The 14007-nt window shown below is 36.9% G+C and overlaps 1 protein-coding gene across 2 annotated transcripts in view; it reads right to left on the minus strand.

Annotated features, from left to right (window-relative positions):
* LOC114668608 (G-protein coupled receptor 22-like) overlaps positions 1 to 14007 on the minus strand; it is a 94623-nt gene that overhangs the window by 13264 nt on the left and 67352 nt on the right. Inside the window, exon 2 of one of the 2 annotated variants that reach the window (XM_028824441.2) lies at positions 5313 to 5464. The gene's annotated coding sequence lies outside the window, so the exon portion shown is untranslated. Of the gene's footprint in view, positions 1 to 5312; positions 5468 to 14007 lie in introns of both variants that reach the window. The other variant, XM_028824439.2, reaches the window with a different exon arrangement.

Raw genomic sequence — 14007 nt, forward strand, 5'->3', positions numbered from 1 at the left:
ATAAAATCAACAGCGGTAATAACGTAACTGTACCTAAAAAGAATTTAGGCTTAGTCATGGAGAATGATGTCATGTCACACACGTGCAATTAGGAGGCAGTCAAAAAGCCTAAAGGTGAGTGAACTGTCACATGGTACTTACCTGGATCTCTTCTTTCCACAGAAAACCAGAAGAAAAATAATTGCCTCCGCTTCCGGGTATCAAAATGGCCATGACTATGTCACTTCCGGCCATCATCAATGACATCACTTCCAGCTCTTCAAGATCACATCACTTCCGACTCACTACGATGACGTTACTTCCGGTTCCTGTTCCTAATGTCACTTCATGCCAATCATTTCCTTTCCCATAATCCTTTCTGTATTTAAATGATCATTTTCTCAAAGTAAAACTGTCAATTGTACTTTCAAATTGAAGACTTTTGATCTGTTTTTTCATATATATTGTCTTAGGGCAATATACAGGGACGGTCCCCAAACCTTTTTCTTGTCTTTTGACTTGTTTTTCACAGGATATTCCCACAATATACAGTATATATACATTATATATATATATATATTATATATATATATATATATACTAGCCAACCCACGGCGTAGCATACGCCACATAATTATTTATTGACGTGTGAACACTTCCTGAAAGACACAGTTGTCAAAATGGGGTGGGTTTGAGGATACAACTGTGAGTGAATGAAAAGATGGAACTCTGGAGAGAGCAACATACTGTACAATTGTCTGTGACTGAAAACTGGCTCTGTCTTGCGTCTTGCCTGTCATGGTCGGCTGCCTTAGTGAATTATATATATATATATATATAGATAGAAGGGTGTGTCTCTCTCTCGTGTGTGTGTGTGTCTCTCTCGCGCCTGTGTGTGTGTCTCTCTCTCGTGTGTGTGTGTGTGTGTGTCTCTCTCTCTCTCTCTCTGGATCGCTCGCTCGCTGCGCAGAGAACGCACAGGGAGAGACTGAACATGTGCGGAAATCATCAGCGCGCACAGCTGCTTAGTGAATTGTTGGTGGGCGGGGCTCTGTCTTGCATCTTGCCTGCCATGGTCGGCTGCCTTAGTGAATTATATATATATATTTCATATTCTTTTTAAGTCTGAATCGCAATCTCATTATTAGATGGTTACCTCATCCTTTCAGTTGTGAGAAGCAGATCACAGATATGTGATACAGTATCTGCCAAATAATACAAAGAGTACATACTTGGCAGGGTTAAAATCAGAGTTTTACATTGTTTTTTAAGTCTAAATCACAATCTGATACACACACACACACATATACACACAAACACATACATATACACACACACACACATATATAATATTATATTTTATATATATATATATATATATATATATATATATAATATATATATTTTATATATATATATAATATATATAAATACACACACAAACATATGAGTGTTGACCATAATAACAAACTGAGAATTTTTTAGTGTAGTGACGTAATGAAGCAAAGTATACTGACACCTGTCTTCTAGCTGAACATTCATATACTGGAGGGTAATATTTGTTGGAAACACGTTACTCCACGTTTCCATTAAAGTCTTTTGTCCCCCACTTGTTGCAAAGCGAATTAATTAAAAAAGAAAATGTAAAATGAGCTCAAACATCCATGACCTGAAAAAATATTTCTCCTACAAAAATCTGAGGACAGACAACACCCAATGTCTAGCCAAGAAACACACTAAGCAGCTGATAATAAGAAACGTGTATAATTTAGCAAAGCAAATTTGTAAGACTAAACAGCTCCATCTGCTTAGAATTCCTTTCTAATGGCTTTCTTGTACTTTTTACTTACAAAATATTGTATTTTTTACTATTCTGTAAAACAATTTTCCTTAAGTTCGGAAAAAATAATTTTTCTAACAGACATAAATATTAACATTTTTTATTAACCATTTATAAACTCCATATTTCAAAGTGATGTCAATCAAAAGCAATAATAGTACTTCTTCATACCCAAGGGTGACTTCTTTCAAACAAATCATAAGTTTCCAAGTTGTTTGCTCTCTTCCATTACATGCGATTTGCACACATATATGCCGAAGCGAGCAGTGCGTCACAGCTGAGTGAATCTGCTTTTCAATTTTATTATAGAAGCGAGTGCAATTAAAAATGGGATTAAAAAAAAATACAACATTGTGTTGTTGATTCCTTCAGTGAGCGGTGGCAGGGGGATTATACAGTGAACAAGTTTAATGTGCTTGCGAATCAGTGACGACCGGATAAGGCCCCAAAGTGGCTGAGAAACACTTTTTACGTAAATTTGGTGTGTGTGCCTACCTTTGGGGGGCTCTTGTCCAGGGCTGTTAACCTGCCCTGCTCCCTGGGCTACCAGCAAAAGGTTTTAGCCATTTTGCAGCTCTTTTATTACATAAGTAGAATAATAGACATTTATTCATGGGTATGTAATTTAGGTGCAAAGATGCCAACAAAAACCTTAGGCCATAAGTAGTTAAAGGGTATTCTTGACTGAATGCCAGTTTGTAACAAACATTTATATGGGAGGTCCAGATTATTGGGCCACTTTACTTAGATTCAGACAACACAATAAATAAGGCTACATTTTTATTAACCTCCTATCATTAAAGCATCGTGAGCACGTTTTATTTCTTTAATAAATTGCGCCACATATCGGAGATGACAATGAAAATTCTTAGATAGGAGGGAGTGCATACACAGAATACACTTGCAAGTTTCAGGTGAGAAAATGGCAAACAGCCACGCTGAAATATGCACCAGCAGCAGCCCTGAAAATGTATATGCTGTGAAGGAGGCCAATATGTCAGTACATGCTTCAGTAAGTTCATAACTTGCACTTCTCTTTTATTACTGCCACTCCAATGTTCACCATACAGAGCTTACCTCTCACAGACAGTACTTCAGCCTTCAGCTGATATTTAGAAATATTATTTCAGTGGCTCTGTTTAAACAACAAGTAATCGTTACAGAAAATATATATCAGAATGTGTTGCTCTTATAATGGTGTTTTCATATTTTATTGGGTGTGATTTTAACTGTTAATGCTTGTCATTACTTCTGAAAACATTTTCTATGCTTATTTACTGATTAGCTGAGGTTAAAAAAATAACATTGGAAATGCACAGTTTGCTAACTGTCAAAAATAAACATGCTTAAAATAATAATTAGAATATTTTCTTTATGTTCAAAATTGATAGTTACTATATCATCCATAAATTCCAAAATAAATAGACGTGAGGCTGAATAAAGTTATGTGAGACTATTCAGGTAGCTTCTCTTATGGTTGGCGTTACCCTCAACAGTTTCTGTCAACTCCCAACAGTTACTTTTGCATTTGTTTATTTGCTAACACTTTATTTAAATACCATATGGACCCGACTCAAGTGGATCAAAACTAAAGGCAAACCTAAAGAAGACTAAACTCACAATCTGATAAATACTTAAGTGTATATTAATTAACCATCTGAAATGCACTAAAATACAAGTTATGACTAAACAATGTGAATAATGAATGAGTTTAGACAATGCAGGGGTATAATTACAAAGAATTTGTTTCTGCTAATTTTATCAGATGTTATTTGACAATTTCAGATGTGCAGTGCTCAGTAACCTAACTCACACATTCTGTTGGCTTGCATGCAGCCATACACTCCAGCACAGCGAATGTCACGGTGTTTATAATTCATTTTATCTGACATGTGTCTCTGATGTCTATCACTTTTGAACTTGATAAAGCAAGATTTTCAATTTTTTAAAAGTTTTTCATTATTCACTACAGTGCAATGTGCTTATTACAGCATACTACACTCTCTTATAGCTGAAGTGGCCAACAATTAATGACAGCCATCTATGGAATGCTTTTGCTTGGAACAAACACAAGGTACAGAATTTAAGTGTTCTCTCTAGAGCAGTTACGGCCTGGGACAGAACAGGTATTTTACCATGATTAAACTTTGGATTCATTTTGACATGAGAATGGATGTGCAGTGAAATAAAAATGAAAAGAATTGTCATAGGATGTAGTATTAATCTATTTATTCAGCTTTACTGTATATATTAGACATTTTACAAATAAGGACTCAAATAACTGTTCCCTGAAATAATGTATGAGAAAAGTTTCCCTAATGGAAGGATTCATTCATTCATTCAAAAAGCTGGTGAAAATTATACATATACCATTTCAGAAACTCAAAATGTTCAACAACAACATTTATTTATAAAGCACATTTTCATACAAACAATGTAGCTCAAAGTGCTTTACATGATGAAGAAAGATTAAAAAACCAAAATAAATAAGAATTAAAATTAGGGAACACTAATTAACATAGAATAAAAGTAAATCAATCAAATTTTTTATTAAGAGGGTGAAATAAATCCTTTCAGTACCTGTTGTGATGTGAAATGTTGCATACAAGTTGATAAATATTGTGTATGTCTTTATTTGTAACTTAGACAAAGCAATGTAATATTAGTGGTACATTATTGATAATTAAGAACCCCTTCCCCCTTTCAGGAATGAGTCTCTTTGTAATTTTACGACAGGGTTGGGGAGAACTGCCTCAAACAAGTTTGACTAATATTTCTCTGCTGAAGTCTCTCAGTCAACCCCCACAGGAAAGCCTAGCTGCCAAGCTTTACCTTAACATATGGTTTGGGGTGCAGGTGTGAGGGTATTCTGTCCCCCCCATTGGTCTGAATTATGGGCGTTTGGAATTGGCTTGCATCAAAAGCCTTTAAGTACCATGACGTCCTATTGGCTGTAGGGGTTGGACAGAAAATCTATAAATTTACTTGCTTTACCTCTCTCTCTCTGACCAGGTGATGAAAGACCATCTCACACCATGAACTGAAAAGGACAACACAATGAAGAGCACAGCTCAGCAGCCATATTGAGACAGGCATGCGGCCTGTTCTGAAGAAAACTGACCACAAATGATGCCTTAACTAGAGACCTTTTAAGTAACTAACAAGTTTGTGTGCCGCCTGAAACTACACATCACCATTTATCTGGTTGTATGGTTGCCAATATTCAAATGTACTTTGCATATTGTTATTATTTGTGAATATTATCAATAATACATTGTTTAAATTGTAACTTAACTCCTGCTTGTCTTTTACTACACGTAATTGCCTGAGGTTACAGATGTAGAAGGGAAGGTGGGGAGAAGTTATATGGTATAGTACCTTATAAACAGTGGTAAGTCTGGGGGATTTGAGGCATTCTAACAAAAGCTACATATTAATAATACAAAAGGGGAAAGTAGAGTAATATACTCTACCAAGACAAAAGAGTACCTACCTTCAAAGATGAGTCGATTTCACTAAAATATTCTTTGGCAACTGTTGACCAGCTTCATATCTGCTACATATCCACTATGTATGGTTAAACAACTAGTTTTATTTTCTGGCTGTGTTTTCGTAAAGCTTCTCTTCTGTCTCCTGCAGAATCCCCTACTGTGAACCAGATAAAAACAAATTTATAAGAAAATGAAATGATCTTTTACATATACATGAAATCTGAATAAAAATATAAAATGACAATTTTACTCAATTCTAAGAACATTTGCTTATTTAGAGGTGTAAGATACCTTGTACATACAGTACAAGCAGTCTATTACTGTATTTCAAAACCAGTAACCTTTCATATCTGCATTACCTGATCCTTATGGCAGTTCAAAGTTTATACAGTGTTTGCCAATGGGCATATGTCATGCACCGTTTCATTTTTTGTTATAGTCACTACAACTAGTAGCATTCAATAGCATTGTATTGTAGGGATAAATCACAATTTTAAAACATACTATATATAGAAATATTTGTATTTTTTATTTAGTGATCAGCCCTGGTACAAAATGCTAGAATGTTTTTCCAGAGACTAAAACCATTAATTTCTGACAAAAATAGGAAGTAAAGAGTGCAACTATTTAATGTAACAGGTAATACAAGTATATAGTTGAAGGATTCATGACAGAGACTTGTACAAGTGACTAGAGTACAGTACTCCAAATCTAAAGCTGAGGTATTTTAAACTATTTTCTTCATTTATTCTTCATAGTTACAATTCAACTTGTCATTGTATTAAATTACAGCTGGTAAAACTTGTGCAATAAAAAATTCTTGGTAAATGTTTTGTATCTTAAAAGCTTACTTTACCTTACACCATCCCTGTTTTTCTATATATGTTCATTTGTACATATGTGATTCAATTTTTAATATAATGTTAAAAGTAACACATATGTGACACAAAAAAATGACTGCATATAACAAATACTCCTTCACATCTTCCACTTGTGTCCCAAGTCCTGTACCACACCACCAGGAACAGTGGCAATGCCAAGTCACCACAACATCAGACACAACTGAAAAAAAACAGTAACTTATATATTTCTACCAATGAAAAATATGACCAGAGAAGCATCCGAATCTCAATATTGTGTGTACCGACTGGATGCTCCATTAAATTGTGATGCAGTCTGCTCCAAGGGAATCAAATTACACAATCAGGAATCAGGACAGCCAATTCTTGAAAGCGATTATCTTGGGGTCTTACAGAATTTGTGGGGAAATTGTAACTGACAACATCAAAAAAGGCAATGAGATTTTACAGATGGCAAGGCCAGAACAAGAGATAAGAAACAGTAGTCGTGCATAAACATGCCAGGAGAACCAAAGGGGTTGAATGCTCAGTTTGTAAGGGATGAGATAAAGCCTATGCACAAATGGAACTGATAGCCAGGGTTACTCAAGCAATATCTAATATTTTAGGTGTTAATATTCTAGAAAAGAACAGAGTTCCATAGGACACTGGAAGATGAGTTGAAGAGGTTTATCAGAGTGCTTATGTAGCAAAAAGTGGAGAAATGAAACTGACTTTCGCAGAGGGGAGTAGGAGCTTGTAAGAGAGAAAAGACCAATGTGTATGAGAAGAGATGTTCAGCCATAGACCTTTAGTGCAGAGTAAAACTGCAGATAGCAGAAAAGGATACATGAAGGACTGTTAAACTGAGACTGAAAATTGTGGAATAATTTTAGACAAGAACTACCAAACAAATCAAACAACGTGCTTAAGTCAAACTGCATCCAGGCACAATGATAACTGCCCAACTATTAAATAAGGATGAAGATGTGCCATCTGGGTAGAGAGTCTTACTGCCTTTCTCTTTTATATGAAATCTTTAGTGGCACAAACAAGTGCATTAAGTTTATGGGTGAGGGCAAGGAAAGGCCTTCCATAGTTCAAAACTGGAAGCAGCGCATAAGTTTAGTGAAATAAGTCAAAATCTAGAAGTGAGGTACCTGATTCACACCTATTGTGGACTGGAACACAGCGTCTCATCCTAGGTGTCATGCTGTTCTACATGAATCTGCAGAGCTAAGACCATACCTCTTATCATTAAGATAGTCAAAAGGGTAAGTAAGTCCCAGAAGCTAGGAAAGTAAGTCTGTGAAGAATGCTCATCTTGACTAGGTAGGATTGGAAAGACAAAGGGTTATTTCATCATGACTAGAATGATATCTTGATGTTCACAAAGGCATGATGTAAGTTTTAACCGATTTCATGTACAGACATGGGTATGTCAATATTTACTATACGAATTGCTGAATAAGAGATGCAGATACTGAAAAAATGATAAACTTACCAGTGGGGTTTAGTGGCAGTCATTAAGACATTTATTGCCTGACATGGCCTCCAACAATTTAAAAAAGTTGAAATAAATGGGAAATCCTAGATACAGAAGGATTCTATCCACATAGTAAGAGCTTCTGTGGTTTATATTATGCAGCAACACAAAGGTGATTAACTTAGATGTACAGATAGGTTCTACTTATGGTTACAGTGATGAAGGAGTAACATTTTGAATGAATGACCAGCAGTGCTAAGAAAATTGATTATAATATTTTAAACACGCCCATTAATACCCTCCCCACAGTCCTCCTACCTAATACAAGTCGAAAGAAAGTCCAAATTGCTGATCAAATGCTTTTTCAGCATCCAATGACAGCAATGGAGCAGAAAGGTGAGGAAAGAAGGAGGCTGCATCAATGACATGAAAATGTCTGCCTAGTTCTGAGGCTAAACGGGAGCAGGTGAAACTGGCTTAGTGTAGGTTAACTAATTTATACACAACAGATTGCAATTGACAAGCTAGAAATTCAACAAACAATTTAACCTTTGAAGTCATTAAGGATAATAGTCTGAAGCTCTATTTCTGGGTGAGGTCTTTGCCTTGTTTGTCAACACAAGGTTTTAAGTATTGAGAAGAAATGACTGTATTCCACTGGCTGGCTCTGCTCTTCCTTTGATTGATCAATACCATACTAACACTATCACAGAGTTTATACAGAAGCTTCAATCCTCCCCTACCTAACACTCGAAGTCAATCACCTTAGCAAGGAAAACTGACAACATTATATAAACTTGTGTTACATAACAAATGCAGTACTGCAGCACTTAACTTCACACACAGATTCTCAAAACTTAAACTAATTCAACTCAATCAAATCAAAAGTAAAATGTGACAACCTTTATCTCTTGCTTCTCCCATGCCAATCCAGGTGAGTGCGTCTGTCCGTCCACCTGCAGACGACTGGCCCGGGTGCAGTCTTTAAACTTAGACTCTCTATCTTTTGCATGAAAAGGTACGCAAACTGGAGACAGCTAGGATTCCCACTAAATGTAGGCTTGTAAACATTCACCTGTTTCACTTTCCACACATTGTAAGTTAAATCCTACTACTGAAACAAACAAAACTATTGTTATTCACAGGGGAACTCGTTTGTACAGTGGCAAACCAGTTCAGTTGGCAATCCTGACTGTAAGGCACTGAGAGACCCTCGGTGCCTTAGACCAAGTTCTTTCAGTTTAAGGATATTCAGGGTGTCCTCCCTGTCTCCAAAAATTGTGTCATTAACTGCAGGAATCCACCTTGGCCATGTTTTGGACAGAAAACTGATCATATCGTTCTTCTTTATCATTTTTCCTGGTCTACGAACTTTAAAGTTTCATAGTGCCAAAGCTCCTATTTTGTAAAGTGTCAGGAAATGGAGTGTAGACAGTGCAACCTTTTCATTCTGTGATTTTTCTGCTTTGATACTAGTAATTTCCACTCTGAAATCTGGAAGGTGAGCCTATATGCTGGCATACAGATCATCTGTTTGCTCCATGATGATATCCTATGTTGTCTCTCAATGTGAGGACCAGTACCTGTACATGGTTCAACCACTTCTTTGGTTAAGTCAAAGGTTTGAGTGTGTTCTATGGGCTAAATGAGACATACTATACTGCAGCTAGGTAAATTACAGTAAGTCTACGAACAATGAAACAGGATAGTCAGCAATGAGGAGTATAAAACCGGATGGGTCAGAAAAAAAAAATAAAAAAATAAAATAGCAGGGTGGTCTGAGCTGAATTGGTGAGCTTCCAACACTGTCAAAGTGTCACATTATACAGGCCATGTACTCAATGTTGATTGTTTACTTATTTCTGTTTAACTCTACATCTTTCATGAATTGTCAATAATTATAATATTAAAATTAATTTGGACAAAGTGTATACAAGGAAATTAGAAAGGTGCAGTACTAACTGCTGTCCATTTCATTCCATCCATTCACCTTGTACTTTCTTCTGTTCTCCAAGCAAGGGTAATGGCTCATGTTCTGTTTTCTTTCTTTCTCTTTTTTTTTTTTTTTTTTTTTAATTCCTTTACTGAGAAGAAAAAATTATGGTGTACTTAATTTGTAATGGACAGCACGGTGGCGCAGTGATAGCGCTGCTGCCTCGCACTAAGGAGATCTGGGTTCGCCTCTCTGCATGTGCATGTTCTCCCCGTGTCTGCGTTGGTTTCCTGCAGGTGCTCCGGTTTCCTCCCACAGTCCAAAGGCATGCAGGTTAGGTGCATTGGCGATCCTAAATTGTCCCTAGTGCCCGTGATTTGTTCCTGCCTTGCGTCCTGTGCTGGATGGGATTGGCTCCAGCAGGCCCCCCATGACCCCGTGTTAGGATATAGCGGGTTGGACAATGACTGACTGACCAATTTGTAACAATACACTGCTTAATTCCAAATACCAACACAGCCACAGTATATTTTCTTACTGCTCCAGATACTATATTGGACCAGTTTAATAAATGTGTTAGATATTAACTGGAAAGCAAGCACTTTTATTAATATGACATAAAAATCATATAGATTAGGTGGTAGTGAGTAAAGCTTCCAGTGTTGATGCATTAAACACTACAGCCTCAAGTTGTATATACATACACAGTGACATTTAACAGTATGCTACTGCTGGAGTATGTGAATGTCCCCTTGGGGTTAATAAAGTAGCTATCTATTTAATTTTAATGAAACAGAAATATTTTAGTAGTATACATGCTTGATGACTTAGAAATTTAATAAAAACAGCCACTGCATTATGCTGTAGAAAGGAGATGAAATACTTTAAGCCAAAAACAAACCAGTAGCTACTAGATATGAGAGCTGTCTTTATTAAACAAAAAAGAAAAAATTAGTGTCCAGTGCTTTTTACATTTACATATCAGAAAAAGTGAGAGTCCTTAATAATGCCTATCAAGTAAACATCCAACAGATAATAAAAGATTAAATTTCTTCTTTAACTTTTCCCTCATTTTCTTTAATAGTTGGGCATCAATACCTCCCCCCATACCACCTGAAGTGTGTTTTCCTTAATATTTGATTTGCGTTCCTTACCTCTCACGGCCTGTTTTGAAATTACACAGTACTGTTCTGTTGGACACCAGCAGAATTTCAGATACTTACCATCTACAAATTTGGATCTAGATAGATAGATAGATAGATAGATAGATAGATAGATAGATAGATAGATAGATAGATAGATAGATAGATAGATAGATAGATAGATAGATAGATACTTTATTAATCCCAAGGGGAAATTCACATTTCGTACTTAACAACAGATCAAATTGCTCCACACAATATTGTTTTGCTGTTCCTTATTGTTTGAATGGATTAGTTTCCTCTCACAACTTTCATATTATTACAAAAAGTTACATCTGACAGAGCAGTTAACTTGACTATTTGGGGGGAGTGTGGGGGGGTGACTAGTTATTATCTCATTTCCAAAAATTCCAATCCTGTTTGTTCTGGTATTTACATGTTTTTAGTAGAGTAAACCGCATGCTGCTGCTGGCAACTGTATTTTCCCATGCAGCTAAGATTAAATGAGGCTTAATTAAGCACTTAACATCTTTAATGAGCTACAGAGCGTATACTTCCCATTAACATGCACCAAGCATTCTGTCACTCAAAGATATTCAACTTACTGACAAGCTGCCCTGACTACACTAGACTTCAGACAATTTTTTTCTAAAGCTCTTTAGATTTGAAAATAATTTACTTTTCTCTGCAGCTACCCAGAACATATTCCAGGAACATATCTCATAATAAGCTTCTTGTTTGAAAACTGTTGCATCTTGATTGACTCAAAGAAGCATTCAGTAAGAAAGATTAACCTTAAAACCTGTAAGCCATGGAACCAGTGAAATCATTAACCTCGAACTTACCTGCTTTCATTTCTGTAATCCTTAAAGCAACTATCATCCCTGATACAAACACTTAGATACATTATAGCTACAGGCAAAGTTAAAATGGAAATTCCACACACACACAGAAAAATTCATTTTTTCAAAAGTACCAGTTCAACACAGCTTTAGGGCTAGCAGCAATGACTAAGTAATGGGCTATGGTGTATAAACTAATCCCTGCACTGACAGGAGGGGGCTTGATCTCAATTAGAAAAGTCCACAATATTCACATCACATTGTCTGTGTACTGGGCAAGGTGGGGTCCAGAGGCTGTGGGGCATCTGTTGGTGAAGAAAGATTCACTGATCTTGACTTTGCTGATGATGCTGTGATCTTTGCAGAGTCAATGGAGGCTCTGTTTAGGGCTCTCGAGAGACTGAGTGAGGAGTCTGAGTGTCTGGGCTTGCGAGTATCCTGGATAAAAACCAAGATCCAGGCCTTTAATGACCTCTTGGACACGGCCATCAGCAGAGTGTCTGTTTACAGAGAGAGTGTCAGCCTTTTCGAGAGGTTTACTTACCTCGGCAGTGACATTCATGTCTCCGGTGACTCTTCCTATGAAGTCATTAGACAGATTGAGAGAAAATGGGGGGAGGGTCATGAGGTCGCTGGAAAGGGGTGTGTGGCACTCCCGATATCTATGCAAAAGGACGAAGTGCTTCCTGTCTTGCTATATGGTTGCGAGACATGGACGCTATCCAGTGACTTGAGAAGAAGACTGGACTCCTTTGGTACTGTGTCTCTCCAGAAAAGCCTTGGCTACCATTGGTTTGACTTTGTGTTGTTCATGGAGTCCCGAATGAGGCACATACCTGCATTGTGAGGGAGCGTCAGTTATGGCACTACGGCGTGTTTCCCCGAGGGTGATCCATTGTTGTGGACCCGAGTGGCTGGACCAGGCCAAGGGGTCGCCCACATAACACCTGGCTGCAGAAGATAGAGGGTCATTTCTGGAGGGTGGGAATGGACCGCGTGTCTGCCTGGGGGGATGCCAACCGGGATCCCGAGTTGTTTCATTGTGTAGTGGAAGCGGCAACACATTGTACCAGTGCATGTTTCCCAACTTGACTTGACTTGACTTGATTGACTGTGTTCTAAACATTTCCTGCCATTACAAACTTATCAGAGTCACCACACAGTCAGAACTACACCTTGAGCAGAAAAACACCCAAAATGTTAACTAGTAACATTTAGCAAATTACAGGCAAGCTTAACATTTTTATTTAATAGAGGAGAAAACATGTTAGTGGCTGTCAGATGATAATTCATTTTACTGTATGACTTTGATAAGTAGATATTGGTGTAAATAATTTGGTCTGTTGTTGCATACCAATTACATTCTTAAGAGGCATTACAGGTGGAAAAAAAGGTTAGGAAATATTATCAAGAGAATCAGAGAGTGACTGCACTCATGCACTAAATGTTATGTAATATACAGTACATCTTCTGGGGAGTTTTATGCAACAGATGAGTGCACTTTAAATAATTGACTTAGTAATGAAATAAAAAAAAATCAAATATTGAATGAACAGTCTAGTTATTGTATATCTGGGAATGACCTCTTCATTCAAAGTAACTATATGTTGAAAATACTGAGATTTCTGTATGCCACCACAAATAACAATGGAGGAAAATAATTAAAATGGCTGGTTTACAACAACTCCTGCAATGATTGTAATCTTAATTCTGTGCACGGAATTTCATTATTAACAATAATTCTCTATCAAAGATGTACTCTCTCCTTCTTTGGAGTGTTTTCACAGCACAAGCCATGGGCAGGTGTGGGGATAATCACAATTCCCTAGCTGAGTGCTATATAGTTATGAGTTTTTACTGGTGGTTGAGACACAGAGAGGAAAATTTGATTGGTTTTTTGTACGTATGTATGGTCCTAACAATATTGAGAGTATTTGGCCATATTTTATAACATTGTTTGGTGCTCAAAAGGCTACAGGGATGTTTCAATGATCAAATGAGACATGGATGGTTCAGTTGGTTTAATGTGACTGAAAAAAATCTATGTAGTGAATTGTTGTTGTATTTTAATTCTAGTGAGGGGACTATATACTGTATAACAAACATCAGATGAAACAAAATAGTTCTAATAAAAACAGCCAATGCATTATGCTGTAGAAAGAAGATGAAATACTCTAAGCCAAAAACAAACCAGTAGCTACTAGATTGTACAGGTGTTCTTGATACCAGAAAATCCTAGAACAAAGGTCCATCACAGGATTTTGTAGACATATAATTTAAACTGAGTCCACAAGTTTTGTTCACTCAAGTAAAGCTGCTAAGTTTTCCGCCACAAACTGTTGAGTTGGCTCGTTTGGACAGAGCACCTGCAGGACAGACCTGCAAGATCTAAACAGTGTGCTGGAAATGATAGAACAGGGACTAAGCCAGCTCTGTTGAAGACAATAGACAATTA

The sequence above is a fragment of the Erpetoichthys calabaricus genome, chromosome 18 (genome assembly GCF_900747795.2).
Source record: "Erpetoichthys calabaricus chromosome 18, fErpCal1.3, whole genome shotgun sequence".
Classification (NCBI taxonomy): Eukaryota; Metazoa; Chordata; class Cladistia; order Polypteriformes; family Polypteridae; genus Erpetoichthys; species Erpetoichthys calabaricus.